Here is a 14,770-nt window from a genome sequence, read left to right on the forward strand (position 1 = left end):
AATGAAAATATGGTAATTGTTCAAGTAGTGTCAGGGATAGCATAATTTGGGAGCAATGGTGACAAAGACAATCACAAGTCTTTAAATAGGTACAAGACAGGTACAATCACAAGCATCCAGCAAGCTCTATCTCAGATATGTGTGCTTGTGATTACGAGGAGGAATGGGGGTGAGGAATTGGGTGGTGGTGAAATGAAGTTGGTAATGGTTTTCAGAAACCAAACAGAAGTCGTTACAGTGAAAGCACAAATTATAGCCAGCACCAAACAGATATTCAACCCAAACCTTTGCTGATTGACCTCCTTAATAAATAAAAAGAAGAGCAACACTCTCATCTACCAAGCTTGCAGTTATGCTTTTGGGATGTTGTATAACACACCTACACATGAAGCTGGCCGTCTTTATGTTCATAATTCTCAGCATCGTCTTTACAACCCATATTTCCAAATTTGCTTCTTGATTTGGGTTCTCAACATGGAGGAGTTGTGGCTAATAAGGTGGCTGACAAAGGCAAGTTTCTAGGCCTGTTACTCACACATGACGGGGAAGTTTGTGGCCCATATGTATTGTACGGCCTCCTTTTTGTATTGGACCGCACACGGTCTACCAGCAACCCTCTTCTTGCTAAACTCCAACAACCCAGGCTCACTGCTCACATCCACTCATTGGTTTGTTCCTTTTCTGTTTCATCCCTGCTTTCCCATTCCACTTCTTGAGGTGTTTCATTGGGTTTGCGTGCATCTTATGTCACCCCCATGTGTCCTCCCCCACCCCTTGACTCACTCTCACTTCTACTCTGTTGTTGGTGTTTCCACCTGTCCATTTTGTCGCCTTCCATTCTGCTCCAGCTCTTCCACGAGCCCCACTCGCGTATTCAAAAAAAAAAACAAGGCACGGCTGTTTCCGCTGAAAATACTGGGAAATTCAACAAAATTGCATTTACTGTAACACGGGTGCATTTCTTTCATCAAATAAGGATGCGATTGTCATTTTTCTTGTGATTCGAGTTTCGTTCCCCTTTGAGGTTATACACCATTGTGGAGTGGAATGTTGAAAATGATGAAATGACTAAAAATCCCTGAAAGGATAGAAAGATGTTTCTTCATGGGCTGGAATGATTTTATTTTTCCTTCATATTTCTCGAAAATTGAAGCCTGGTGTTGGCTTAGTGGTTAGGGTGGCGGCTTGGGATCCCAGGGTCCTGAGTTCAAGCCCCGTTGGCTGCTGAATTAACACCAGGGGGTTGACTCAGCCTGTCATCCTTCCGAGGTCGTCGAAATGAGTACCAGTGTACTGGTCCCGGTGTATGCCCCGGTTAGAATAGGTGTACCATATCCCTGTGTGTCGTAAGAGGCGATCAGGGTTGGCGTCAGGAAGGGCATCCGGCCATAAAACATTGCCTCAAGAAAAAGCCCAACCCCTGCACAGCAGGGAAAAATGGCTGTAAAAACGGTCATTTCTCGAAAATTATTTTTAATGTCACAACTACGACTCTTCCACAAGTCTTAATATCAATTTATCTAACAGAAAAGACCGTCAAAACGACGGGCGGCCCTTCTGCATTTTCACACTGTTCAGCCTTGAAAGGTCGGGATAAAACTGAAATTACGCACAAAAACCTGAATTTATTTCGCTTGCATGTACAGCATTAAAGGCTGTCAAAATGATCGGTTGGAGTTGGTTTATTAAAAATTTCAAATGCTGTGTATATTTATTTTATTCTTTGTAGTAGCAACATGCATTACCTCCAAGACTAGTTTCTTTCTTCTGCATGTGCTGTAATCAAAACGTACTTTTCTTTCATGATAGATGACGCGTTGTTCAGTCTTCAAGGTCAGAACTCCTCTTGAGTGTAAGTTAAAGCAGTTACATTACACTGTGGTCATATATACAGTACATTACAATTACAATACAATATCAGTCCAACAAATGAGACTTTCCCTGGGGATGATTAGCGGTGAGAGGAGCAATTTATCAACGAAATACACAGTTTCTGTTGTTGGACCGTGTAATTAACTGAGCTGCTACAGGATTACATGTACATATTATGAAAGCCATGGCACATTCTCGTTACCCAGTTTGAGTTCTGCGGGTCGTGTCAAAAATGACCACAACTACCAGTTAAGTCCACAGCCCCGAGCAAATTCCCGGACCTGTTTGTCACGTTACAATACTCGTTGGGACCGTGTAATTAACCGAGTGATGAGCCGGTCGGCGCTCGCGACCTTCCTAGTCTGGCTGAGCAAGCGTAGGTCATGAGTGCTCCGAGCCGGATGAAGCCGGCATGTCTAACGTCACTGAAATCACCAAATGAGATCATGATAATGAACGGATCTGGCTGAGCAAGCGTAGGTCGTGAGTGCTCCGAGCTGGATGAAGCCGGCATGTCTAACGTCACTGAAATCACCAAATGAGATCACGATAATGAACGGAATCCAACCCTGAGACCAGGTACACGTATTTAACAATTAAGTGGCACGGGAGAAGGATTACATGAAGCAATAACAATCAGTATGCAAAAAACAAATATAAATTAATCAGTAATTTATAAACACACATTAACCATTAGCACCCTGGAACAAACCAAACGTTGCAGGTTTCTTAACAGTTCTTATCTTCGAGCCCACTCATGTGCTCAACAAGAATAAACTAAAGAGAATACAGTACAAACAATGCCAAGAGGTCAATTTCAAAACCGGATGCAAACTGTACAGGAGTCCTGGAGTAGAGTTTGACATATCAGTCACTCTCACTCATAAACATCTCTTTCCAAGTGCAGCTGTAAACATATATATATATCTATCTATCTATCTATCTATCTATCTATCTATCTATCTATCTATCTCTCTCTCTCTCTCTCTCTCTCTCTCTCTCTCTCTCTCTCTCTCTCTCTCTCTCTCTCTCTCTCTCTCTCTCTCTCTCTCTCTCTCTCTCTCTCTCTCTCTCTCTCTCTCTCTCTCTCTCTCTCTCTCTCTCTCTCTCTCTCTCTCTCTCTCCCTCTCTCTCTCTCTCTCTCTCTCTCTCTCTCTGCAGCAGCGAACTGACTTCAAAACATCCTTTGGCTTATTTTTCACTCTCTCTCGGCTTTTACATCTTCTCTTAAAAGCAATCGTTAAGGGTACACCGTACACGAGATCAACTGATAAGCCACGTGCTGTACGAGCTCCCATGGTGAGGCAATTGCTGACTTCCTCAACGCTGTTTCAGCTCCTGTGGCTGCTTTGAAATCACTTTGAAAACTCAGCCAAAAACCTCAGCCACTCCAATCAGCTTTGAAAACTCAGCCAAAAACCAAAATTACGACAACCAGCTCCTGTGGTGACAACAATGGCCGGCTATCTCAATGCAGATTCGCCACACCTGCACATGCTCATAGCATGAGCTGCAGAGCTCTCATGTGTGCTTTGTAAAGAGATGCAAACAGAGGAAAATAACAATAAAAACATACAGCCAGAGGTTTGAATAAGGGACAACAGTAGGACGGGAAAAACAAACATCTCACTGTGTATATATAATGCATCTGTATTGCACAAGTAGTACGTCATGCTTTTCATAAACAAATGATAAGAAATAACTATCATTCTACTAAATAGTTTTATTAACCCCTAACACTCATTCCCACAACAATATTACCTCAACAAACACCATACTCAAAACAACAACTGCAATTCCAATAACAACAAAAATCGGGCAAATCGCTCATCCCTTGATGTTGATTACATGTATGAAGCAAAACCCTTCTGTATCTTCATATCATTCAGCTTTGAAAAGTCAAGCTAACAAGGAAATTCCACACAAAAACTTTCATTTATTACAAAAATGGCTCATAGCTTTATTTGGGCAATGTATAGACAATAAACCGCTATGTTGATCGATTCTCAAAAAAAAAAAAACCCCAGATTACATACGTGAAGCAAAAACATTCTTAATGCTAATGACAGGCGACCCTTCAGTAGTTTCACACTAATCAGCTTTGAAAACCCAGCCAAAAAACAAAATTACGATCAAAAACCATAATTGAGGATACAAATTGCTCATCACTTTATTTGGGAAGTTATAGCGGACAGACCTCTGCCGCGATCGCTCTCAAAAACAAGAAAAGAAAAAAACAGAAAAAGAGCAATCAGAGATTACAGAACCTCGCCAGGACTTGTTTTGTGTGGCGTTTGTGTGCTGGTGTGTTTCGTAATTAAAAAAAAAAGAGACATAATTCGAACTGCCACTTTGTAACTGCTGGCAATGATGACCAGGTACCAATACGTCACACTTTGATGCAACCCCGCTTTGATTTGACACCTGACCCTGACCCATGACGTTTTTTTAAATTATTATTCAATTGAATTCAGAATGGGATTAAAATAAATTCAATTGAAATCAAATGGAAGACCAAATAGGTACAGTCCTGCATTGGAGTAATCAGAAGGAATCCAAACAAGCAAATAAAAACAGATGAAGTGATCAGAAGGAACCTGGATATGATTTGCATTTCAGCTGCTACTCCCCTACCCTCAAACCCATCCAAGCACAGCCAAGTGAAGCCTTATTCAAAAATTTTTTTAATTAATTGTTGTTTTAACCCAGATCAAAAAATTCTATAATTCTGACTGCCAGATCATGTGTCAGATCAAGTTGACATTAAAAATATATATATTCCCCATCACTACTGGATCACAATTGTGAAGTTCCATGCCGATTGAATAAGCGGTTCCAAAGAAAACATGATTTAATATTTTTCTTAAATCCAATATGGCTGCCAAACCATGTGACTTATCAATAATTCCTTAACAACCTTGTACACACATGCCTGGGGAACATTTAGGTGAAGTTTCCCCTCAATCTGTCCAGCTGTTCTGGAGAAGAAAATTTTTATGTTTTAGGGTAAATCCAATATGGCTGCCAAAGCATGTGACCTATGATGTCATATGTGTAAACTTTTTGTTCCTCATGGATAGGTGGTCATATGTGAAGTCTCAGTCTGTTTAGTGATTTCAGAGAAGATTTTTGAAGGTTTAAAAAAAACAAGAAAACAATATGGCCACCGAATCACATGACCGATGACATCATTAAAAAAGAAATTGTTGACCATTTTAGCCCGAGATGACCCTCAAAAAATTTCATACTGATCGGATGTAGCGTTCTACATATGCAATTATGACGTCATAACGAAGGCACCTCTGATGTCATAAGAATCACACTTATTTCCCATGAGGAGTAGTTGCTATGTGCCAAGTTTCAATTTTTTCCTTAGTGCGGTCTCAGAGATACAGTAGTCCAAAGTTTTTCCATATTTCCAATGTGGCTACCACACTACGTGACCTATGATGTCATAATTATCATTGAAACATTCGACATGAGTAGTCGCAAAACGTGAAAATTTCGTCTCAATCCAACAAGTGGTTGCGGGGAAAAACATGAAAGTTTTGTGCGGACAAACAAACAAACAGAAAAACAAACAAACAGATAAACAAACAAACAGACCCAAATACAATGCCCTCTCTTTCAGAGAGGGTAATAACCAGGGTTACATACGTGCAGCAAAAACATGCCCAACTGCTTCTGTGCATACATAATACATCATGGTTCGATAGCTCTGATAACTACCTCCGCCACCGAAGGTGGGTGGAGGCCCAGTTATCAGCCCTGTCTGTCTGTTTGTTCATCTGTGAACAAAATATTCAAAAAGTTGTGGACGGATTCGGCCGAAATTTGGTGGACAGTTTGGGTGTGTGACAAGAAATAATTGGTTCAATTATGGTGAAGATCCGAATCCGTACCTGATACGAGAATATTTTATTACCAAGTAATTCTTCAATATTGAGAGATTGGGCCAAAAACGATGGATACCATGATATCTCAAAAATTTGTGGATGAGTTTTGACAAAAACTGGTGGATTATTTGGGTAGGTGACAAGAACAAGCTGATTAGATTTTCATTAAGGTCTGGATCCAGATTAATCTTTCCATCCATCATGACCATACTCTGTACAGAGCATTGGTGCTGCCAAAACAGTCTCCTGGGCTATTAGGCAAAATCCTGGATAGGTCACCACTCCGACGCAGGATACTCAAATGGCTCAATCATGACTGGCTGAATTGGAAGGACGACAGGCTGAATCAACCCCACCTGGTGTTAATTAAATGGTTAAGTGGGATTTGGACTCAGGACGTGAAGATCCCAAGTCCACCACCTTAACCATTAAGCCAACACTCGGCCTTTCAGGGGAGATACAAAACGGAAACTGCTCAGTTTGGTGGAGGTATGTGCTCTACCGAGCGCAGTTTTAGTTCCATTTGCACTGCCCATGGACTGACATTAGAGGTCTGAAGCCTGAGACCAATGCACCTTCAACAAATGGCAGCAGGATGATTTTTTTCAGGTTATGGGCCAGCTGTCCAATCAATGGAACAAAGCCAGTCCATCCATACAAACAAACAAACAAACAAACACACACACACACCTGAGGAAAATTAGAGAAAGACCAGAGAGATAGCAGCAGTTGAGGATTAGCGACCTCTCAATACCTGGAACGGTTTGCAGAGCTGCGCAACCCAAAACACTTAGGAAAGGGGAGGAGAGAAAAATACTGAGGGTGTCCAGGGTGCGTGAGTTAGAGTTGCGAGTGTAATGCAATGTGGGGTGCAGCATGGTGCAAGAGGAAAAATGTGAGGTGCAGGTCAGTACAGTTCACTCTCGAGTTAGCTCTTGGAAAGAACGTTCTTGGTCGGGCTTTCCCGTATCGATTGCCCCTTTGCATCCACAGTCGATGAGAGATAAAAGACCCTATCATAATGGTGTGAGAATCTGTGCATGTAAGTGTAACTGCGGGATGCAGCCTAACTGAGCGTCGTCAATATAATGAGATCAGCCCCGGCTCACAGCAGTAGGTAATGATGCCATGCTTGATCACGCTGACTCATGGCACCCCTCGTTCAGCGCCGATGCTTGTCCTAATTGCGCCGCCTGTTTTCCCGGTGAGGTCCGATGTCCGCTGTAGCCTCTTGTCTGGTGAGTTCTGTCGAGTTCTCTCCCTGGCTCGTTCTGACGAAACTGAGCTGCGTTTGCTCTTTTTATGAGCCCCTGGTGAGGGGAGTAGCCAAAAGTCATGTCAAACGAGGCTATTGGTGAATTCAAGCTTCCCCATTGGTCCATAGCAGTTGTAGCCATGCCCTGCCAGGCCTTGGACGTGAAATAGGGCTCAGGTGATCACCGACATGGCCAAGTGTTGGGAGCTCCGACTTTAACATGGGGCCATGGTTTTTGGAGGCGTTCTCTGGCTCTGAACGTGTGCTGGCCTCCCTCCATTCAAATGTGAGATTTTCGGAAAATCCTTGCTCTACCTATCGGTCCTCCAACGAGCTTCAGTGCACATTCACGCTTCGAGTTATGCCCCAAAATAACCCGACCCTTGTCTAATCAGCGTCCCTCGATACTGCAGTGAGTGTTCGATGAATAAGTGGCAGTTGTGGCGGTTATAGAAAAGTAGGAGTACGTTGTGGCATTTGCAATGAAGAGATTGTAATGTGGCGTTGTGGCGAGGAGGTGGTAATTCCTTGTAACGATGTCATCAATAACGGTCGTGTTTGTAATTAAAATGTCAGCGTGGGTTGTTGCATGTATTTTGGTAGTCGTATGAAGTGATTGTGGTGATCGTGGTACAGTGTGGTGAACAAAATGAAGGTCTGAGGTGAGACGGCAGTTGAGAGTTGGCACGCAGTTTTGAATGGAAAATGGCACGTAGGTGCAAATGAGGTGCTTGCAGCACACTTTGTTGGTTCCTTCCATCGTTAATGATCCGCATGCGTGCTTGCTTGCACATTTCATGTGAGAGAGAGAGAGAGAGAGAGAGAGAGAGAGAGAGAGAGAGAGAGAGAGAGAGAGAGAGAGAGAGAGAGACAGAGACAGAGACAGAGACACAGAGAGAGAGAGAGAGAGAGAGAGAGAGAGAGAGAGAGAGAGAGAGAGAGACACAGAGACACAGAGACACAGAGACACAGAGACACAGAGACACAGAGACACAGAGACACAGAGACACAGAGACACAGAGACACAGAGAGAGAGAGAGAGATGAGTGAAAGAAGAAGTGCAAGGATTGAAGAATGAGGACCAAACTCAGAGCCCTACGCAACGCATCTTTCCCATTTACCCACGAGACATATGGAATTGCTAACTAAACATGTACTATTGAAATAACTACCGTGGGATTGCTGTATGTTGTGTGCCATTGCCTTGGAGGAGTGCCGTTTTACAGAACCACAAATAAATATATATATACACACACACACACACACACACACACACACACACACACACACACACACACACACACACACACACACACACACACACACACACACACACACACAAACACACACACACACACACGAGGTGTGTTCAAAAAGTATCCAACATTAATTTTTCGTGCGTAAACAAATGAAGCTAGGGAGGTGTGGTTTGGTGCACGTATGTAGGCGATCCTAATCCGTATGCGTGAATATTTTCCCGTCTGCAGCAGCTGTCAGTCGCCGACAGACTGCCGATGAGTGAGGAAGTGTAAGTGAGCGCCGTCGGATTTTCGTTTTTTGTCAAAATTGCGGAAAAACTTGAACAACGCTACTGCATCAAATTTTGTGTAAAGCTTGGCGATTCCCAAGTGGAAACGATCCGCAAGATTCAACAGGCCTTCGGGAACGAAGCAATGGGCACCACACGGATAAAAGAGTGGTACAACCGCTTCAAAGATGATCGCACATCAGTGGAAAGTGAAGCACGTTCTGGTAGGCCCTCAACATCCCGAACTGAGATCGTCATTGACCAAGTGAGGACCCTGCTGATACAGGATCGTCTAATCACGATCAGAGAACTTGCAGACGAGACGGGCGTCAGCATTGGATCCGTTCATTCCATTGTGACTGAGGATTTGGGCTTAAGGAGAATCTCAGCGAAGTTCGTGCCAAAGCTGCTAACGATCAAGCAGAAGCAACTCCGTTTGGAGATCGCACAGGACATGCTGGGGACTGTGAACAGCGATCCCAACTTCTTCAACACAGTGATCACTGGTGATGAGACCTGGGTTTATGGGTACGACCCAGAAACCAAGTTCCAGTCATCACAATGGAAGCATCCAACATCCCCAAAGCCAAAAAAAAGCAATGAAGGTCCGCAGAAATGTCAAAGTCATGCTGACCGTCTTCTTTGACTCCAGTGGCGTGGTTAATCATGAGTACGCACCACACGGCACAACCATCACCAAAGTGTACTACCAAGAGGTACTGCGTCGCCTTTGTGACGCTGTGCGACGCAAACGGCCGGACCTGTGGGCAGGGGTCAATTGGCAGCTCCATCACAATAACGCACCCATCCATTCTTCACATTTGATAGAGTTTTCTGACCAAACACAACACACCTGTGCTTCGTCAGGCTCCTTACTCTCCCGACATGGCTCCGTGTGACTTCTGGCTTTTCCCCAATCTGAAAATGCTGCTGAAAGGGACCAGATTTCAGTCCAGAGAAGACATCATGCGGAATGCAACGGACCAGCTGCACGCCATCCCAAAAGAGGCGTTCCAGCGCTGCTTCCGACAGTGGCAGAACCGTTGGGAGAAGTGTGTGGCAGCCCAAGGGGACTACTTTGAAGGAGATTAGTGTAAGTTTGTTGTATCTGGATACGAGTATTTTTTATGAACAAAGGTCGGATACTTTTTGAAGACACCTCGTGTATATATATATATATATATATATATATATATATATATATATATATATATATATATATATATATATATATATATATATATATAATAATTTATACAGTGTATATAAATATACAGTGTATATAAATATACAGTGTATATATGTATATGTATATGTATATATTATGGTACAGTACTTCATTTCAGAGAATAGAGCACGGCAGCATAAAGGATGTTTGTTTTTTTGAATAATGAAAGCGTGAAGACCGACACCAGCCTTTTCAGTGAAACAACATTTATGCTAACTACATGTGGTTGGGGGAGGAGGGGAGTCAGTCGGGGAGGAGTGCAAGATTAGCAAACAGTGAGAAGCCAAAAAGGGAAAAGGAAATTTCATTATTGTCTTTACTTCCAGTATTTAATCTTCAAATTAATGTATTTCCACATGTTGTGGAATCGGTATGATGTGAATCTCAAGTTTGCAATTATTTTAAATGGCAACACAAAGCAAACAGTTATAACCAGACAAGGAAGCTATACATTATCATCCACAAAACTGTCACCTTCAGAGTTAAAGAAAATAAAATTGAAAGGACAGCAGAGCATAAAAAAATACTGTGGGATTATAAATTTTCTAAAAAACAAGTTGATCAAATACTGATCAGCAACGAAGAGTGAAAAGAAGGAAAAGGTTTTATAGCTCTACGCTACACAAGCTAAAATACCGAACCACATGATGACTGAGCAAAGAACTCTGCTGCCATTGTTGTAATTGTAAACCTTATAATAATAATAATAATAATAGTAACAAAAAAAAATGGTCAAAGTGGATACAAATGTAGTCTGACCACTTTATTCAGAAATGTCTACTCCACTTGATCAGCATCATCCTCAAACTTCCCCTTTTGTATGGATGGAAGAACTCGACTAGAGAGAAACATATACAAATTACTCAACACATATGTGCTTTCAACTAGTTCTGGTGCCATTATTTATGTTGCCACACTATTGGAAAAGTTACGCCTGATAGTGTTCTGGTTTCTCTGGAATTTTGAACAAATGCTATTCTTTACTGAAGCTTCATTGAATATACATGATACACAACAACTTTGTAATCGTACACTGATTTAATAACTACTTTCAAGACGAAAAACACAAACACCACCTCGCCCACACCCCGCCAGCATCCCACCCCGCTTTCTCTTCCCGCAAAGCTGCCAAGATTAGGTACAGATGGTTCGGAGGATCGGCACAGTGGCATCAGGCATCCACATCTGTAATTACGATTTCCAAATGAAAGTCCAACCGAGCATTTTAAAGAGATTTTCTCGTTGTTTTTCGGAACTACTAAGATGACAAAAATTTCAATTACACACCATGTACCAATACCCACCTCATCTGGGTAACCTGTTTTGTTTTGTTTTTCATTGTCCTCATGTATAATACATAATCCCAGGATTCAACATGAAGATGATGAAACTGTGCAGTATATATCAAACATCATGTTGAACCAAATCTATAATCTTGGGAGCTGTTACTTATCATGAGCATTCCACATTTGAATAGGTTGTTCAGATTTTATTAATTTTGAGTCACGACATTTTAACCAAATGATCATAAATGAATAGTTTGGCGCAGAAAAAAAGAAAGTGTGTGTGTGTGTGTGTGTGTGTGTGTGTGTGTGTGTGTGTGTGTGTGTGTGTGTGTGTGTGTGTGTGTGTGTGTGTGTGTGTGTGTGTGTGTGTGTGTGTGCGCGCGCGCGTGTGCGTGTCCATTTTCTGAATCCTTTATGTTAGAAATCAATGTCCGGCAAAGAAAAACTCATTGAAATGTTGGACTAAAGTTTTCCATCACTGCGAGCAAGCAGTCGCATTAATCTCGTTGAAACATCCAGCCAACACAGCATGGCTTTGCCTCATTTTATGGAAACCAAAGCCTTTGGTGACCTGCAATCTTTCTTGCTCGACAAGTGCAGAATCCATCCAATGGTACATTTGTAGCAGTCATCAAAGCTCGAGTGCAAGCATAAATTTTTTTTTTTTTCAATAAATCTTATGAGCCTCGTTTGTATAGAAATAGTAAAAAAAATATTTTAAAATCATATTTATGAATAATGGGAGTTTTCCACAAATTCCATGTCAAAATTGGCTTTCATTGTCCAACCCAATAATGACGTGGAGCACGGAAGCAACGCCACACATAACATCACGACATTAAAATTTGCTTATCCAAACAAAAAAAAAAAACAAAAACGTTTGTTCCAATCACAACTGGAATCCATTGGGATCATACTCTGTGCAGAGTGTTGCTGCTGCCGAAGCAGTCTCCTTGGCTATCGGGCACAATCCTGGACGGGTCACTACTCCGACACAGGATACCAGCATGCTGGCACTCATTTTGCTGACCTCAGAAGGATGACAGGCAGAGTCAACCCCACCTGATATTAATTCAACAAAAAAGGGGGATTTGAACTCAGGATCCTAGGATCCCAAGCCCACCACCCTAACCTGGAAGCCAACACCAGGCGTACAACTGAAGTGACAAAGGAAATATTATGACTTCTCAGCCATATCAACATGCGGCAACTTAAATGTATATTTCTTGTTGACTGGTATTGTATTCATTCATTATGATGAAATAACAAAGGCATGTGCTGACAGAATGGCCTGGAGCACACACATCTTACAACTCTTTTCTGCACACACCCATCTTTCAACTGTCTCACCTAGGTTTGAATCCTGACCCAGCCATAAATTGTCATCCCCGTGTTTTACAGTTGGGTGATTTATCAATGCATGTGTAGTCCCTCGGATGGATGTTAAACGTGATTCCTGGCTGCCAACAGTCATTGGCACGTAAAAGATCCCTTAGCAAAGAGTAGGTAAGCTATTGTTGGCCCCATGGCCAAATTCTAAATTGCTATCCTAACCAGCAGAGGGAATTACATCAGCGGCACATCCGCACCCTCAGTCAATGACGCTACCCCGCAGCCTTGTTCTGCATACGAAAGAAAGAACAAAGGCATGGTGATGAATAAACTTCTGTGTATAGTTCTTCTCTACCCGCACGCATCTTATCATCAATTAATTGGTTGAGTAATGGTTCGAGTGTTCACTTTGAATCTGGGACGTCGATGGTTTGAACCCCTGCCGAATCACACCAGAGACATTTAAAATGGTACGTGCTGCTTCCTTGCTTGATGCTCAGCATTTAAAAAAGGATAGAACATAGATAAACAACCAGAGGTTTGGCAACCATTGTGCAGACTTGATGGGCCTAATGGCATCCTCCTACAATAAAGTTCCTTGAGAGGGAACTCATATTATATCACAAAGTCTATAAAGTAATGACAATAAAATCCAGGCTCAATGCACACCACACCTCATTTGTTCCTCACTTCTCCCACCTGTAGAACTACCTTCCTGAGGCTGTTCCATCCGACTCTTCTCTCCAGTGTTTCAAGCACAAGGTGAACCACCATCACATGTAATCTCTCATCTTCACCCACAATCTCATTTTACCCCCATTGACCCTACCTATCCCAACTCTCTTAATTGCAGATTGTTCTTTCCTCCCATCCCCTGGAGTCTCTTCTCTTTTGTTTACCTGCTCATTCATTCACCTGCTTTTTGTGTCCAATTGTCACCCAAATATTCGTTCATCCCTTTTGTGATCACCTTGCTCTTCCATGAACCTCGATCATATAAATAAAAAAATTTAAATACTGCATATAAAAGTATTCCTCAACCACTCCAACACAAGCAAGGCATCTATCAGGAATTTTGTCTTTCAACTGCTTGAAGTCTTAATATACAATATGTATGAATCCCAGTGCTCAAATTTTCACGAGTTTATGAACACGGTCCCATGATTAAAATCCTTCAATCGTGCAGCACCACCTGTGCTTCCCATTGCACATATTTGATGTCATGTTGCCCAGCTGATGTGATGTACGTGGGATTTTTTTCAAAAATGCATCAAGGATATGCATTTCTTGCCACAACAGCTGCCGCCAAGGACATTTTGAAGAAGTTTTCAAAACGCAGTTGAACAAACAACTGAAATAAATGAAACAAGCAGGAACAAATATTGGGCAAAATGCAAAAGTGTCCAGTAAGGTGAAAGGGCATGGATAAATTTTACAATCCAAGCCTGACATCCACGCATGCTCATTCACTCAGCTGCAGTGGAAGAACCAGTAGATGGTCCGTGAAAGCATGGACGTGCAGGACATGAGAAGGATCGTAGCACATAGTTGCACACCATTAGAAAAGGAAACGACCGATTCCAACACCAAGGAAAATTCACATGTGGAAAAGTGCAATACAAAGGCACACAACAAAAAAAAAAACATAACTTTGAAAGGCCAGATGAAAAAAATGATCTTTACAGGCTCATCAAATGTCATGGCTCTGCTCAGGATCAACTCTGATTTTTCCTCCAAGGTGTTCCAAATGTGCAACTCGTTCTGGATGTCACACACGACATGAAGCAAAAAAAAAAAAAAAAATTTAACCCGGTAAAAGAATAAGCTCTGCAACAGACGTTTACAAAGCATGCTGAAGAGAGACACAAAGGATGGTGGGGAAAAGGAAGAAGGGGCTTAGAAAGGATCACTCGTTCAGCCACTCGAACAGGAAGAGGACTGGCCGATCCATTTTGAATACAAAACTGAAAAGCAAAATGCATTAAGTGAGAGACCAGCCTTGGGAGTTGCTGCTTGGATCCAACAATGAATGAGTAAGAGCGAGGAAAAATAAATGAATAAATAAATAAGAATGGGGGCAACCTCCAACTTGTGGCAAAATTTTAAGTCTTTTGGAAAAGTCCTTCAAAGCAAAAGAGTCTGGATCTTACAATCAGGGTTTTTTTGTGCAGGTTGTTTATTAAATTGTTCTGAAAGAGTCATTTAGAAGCTGAAGCTACTGTACAAAATGAATGCCTTGTTGTGGTGGAAAGAAACGTGTAAGGTATGAGCATTGCGCTGTTAGAATGAGGCACTATTAATTAGGAAGCAACAGGCGAGATACACTAAAGCCAAGCTTTGCCACCGAGTTAAAAAAAATGTATTTTTCCTCAT

At 42.0% G+C, this 14,770-nt stretch overlaps 1 protein-coding gene across 3 annotated transcripts in view; it reads right to left on the reverse strand.

Moving 5' to 3' along the window:
- LOC147019606 (SLIT-ROBO Rho GTPase-activating protein 1-like) overlaps positions 1-14,770 on the reverse strand; it is a 189,221-nt gene that overhangs the window by 142,989 nt on the left and 31,462 nt on the right. The window lies entirely within an intron of this gene.

The sequence above is a fragment of the Eptatretus burgeri genome, chromosome 9, assembly GCF_056783735.1.
Source record: "Eptatretus burgeri isolate ZD-2024b chromosome 9, Ebu_testis_v1, whole genome shotgun sequence".
NCBI classification, from domain to species: Eukaryota; Metazoa; Chordata; class Myxini; order Myxiniformes; family Myxinidae; genus Eptatretus; species Eptatretus burgeri.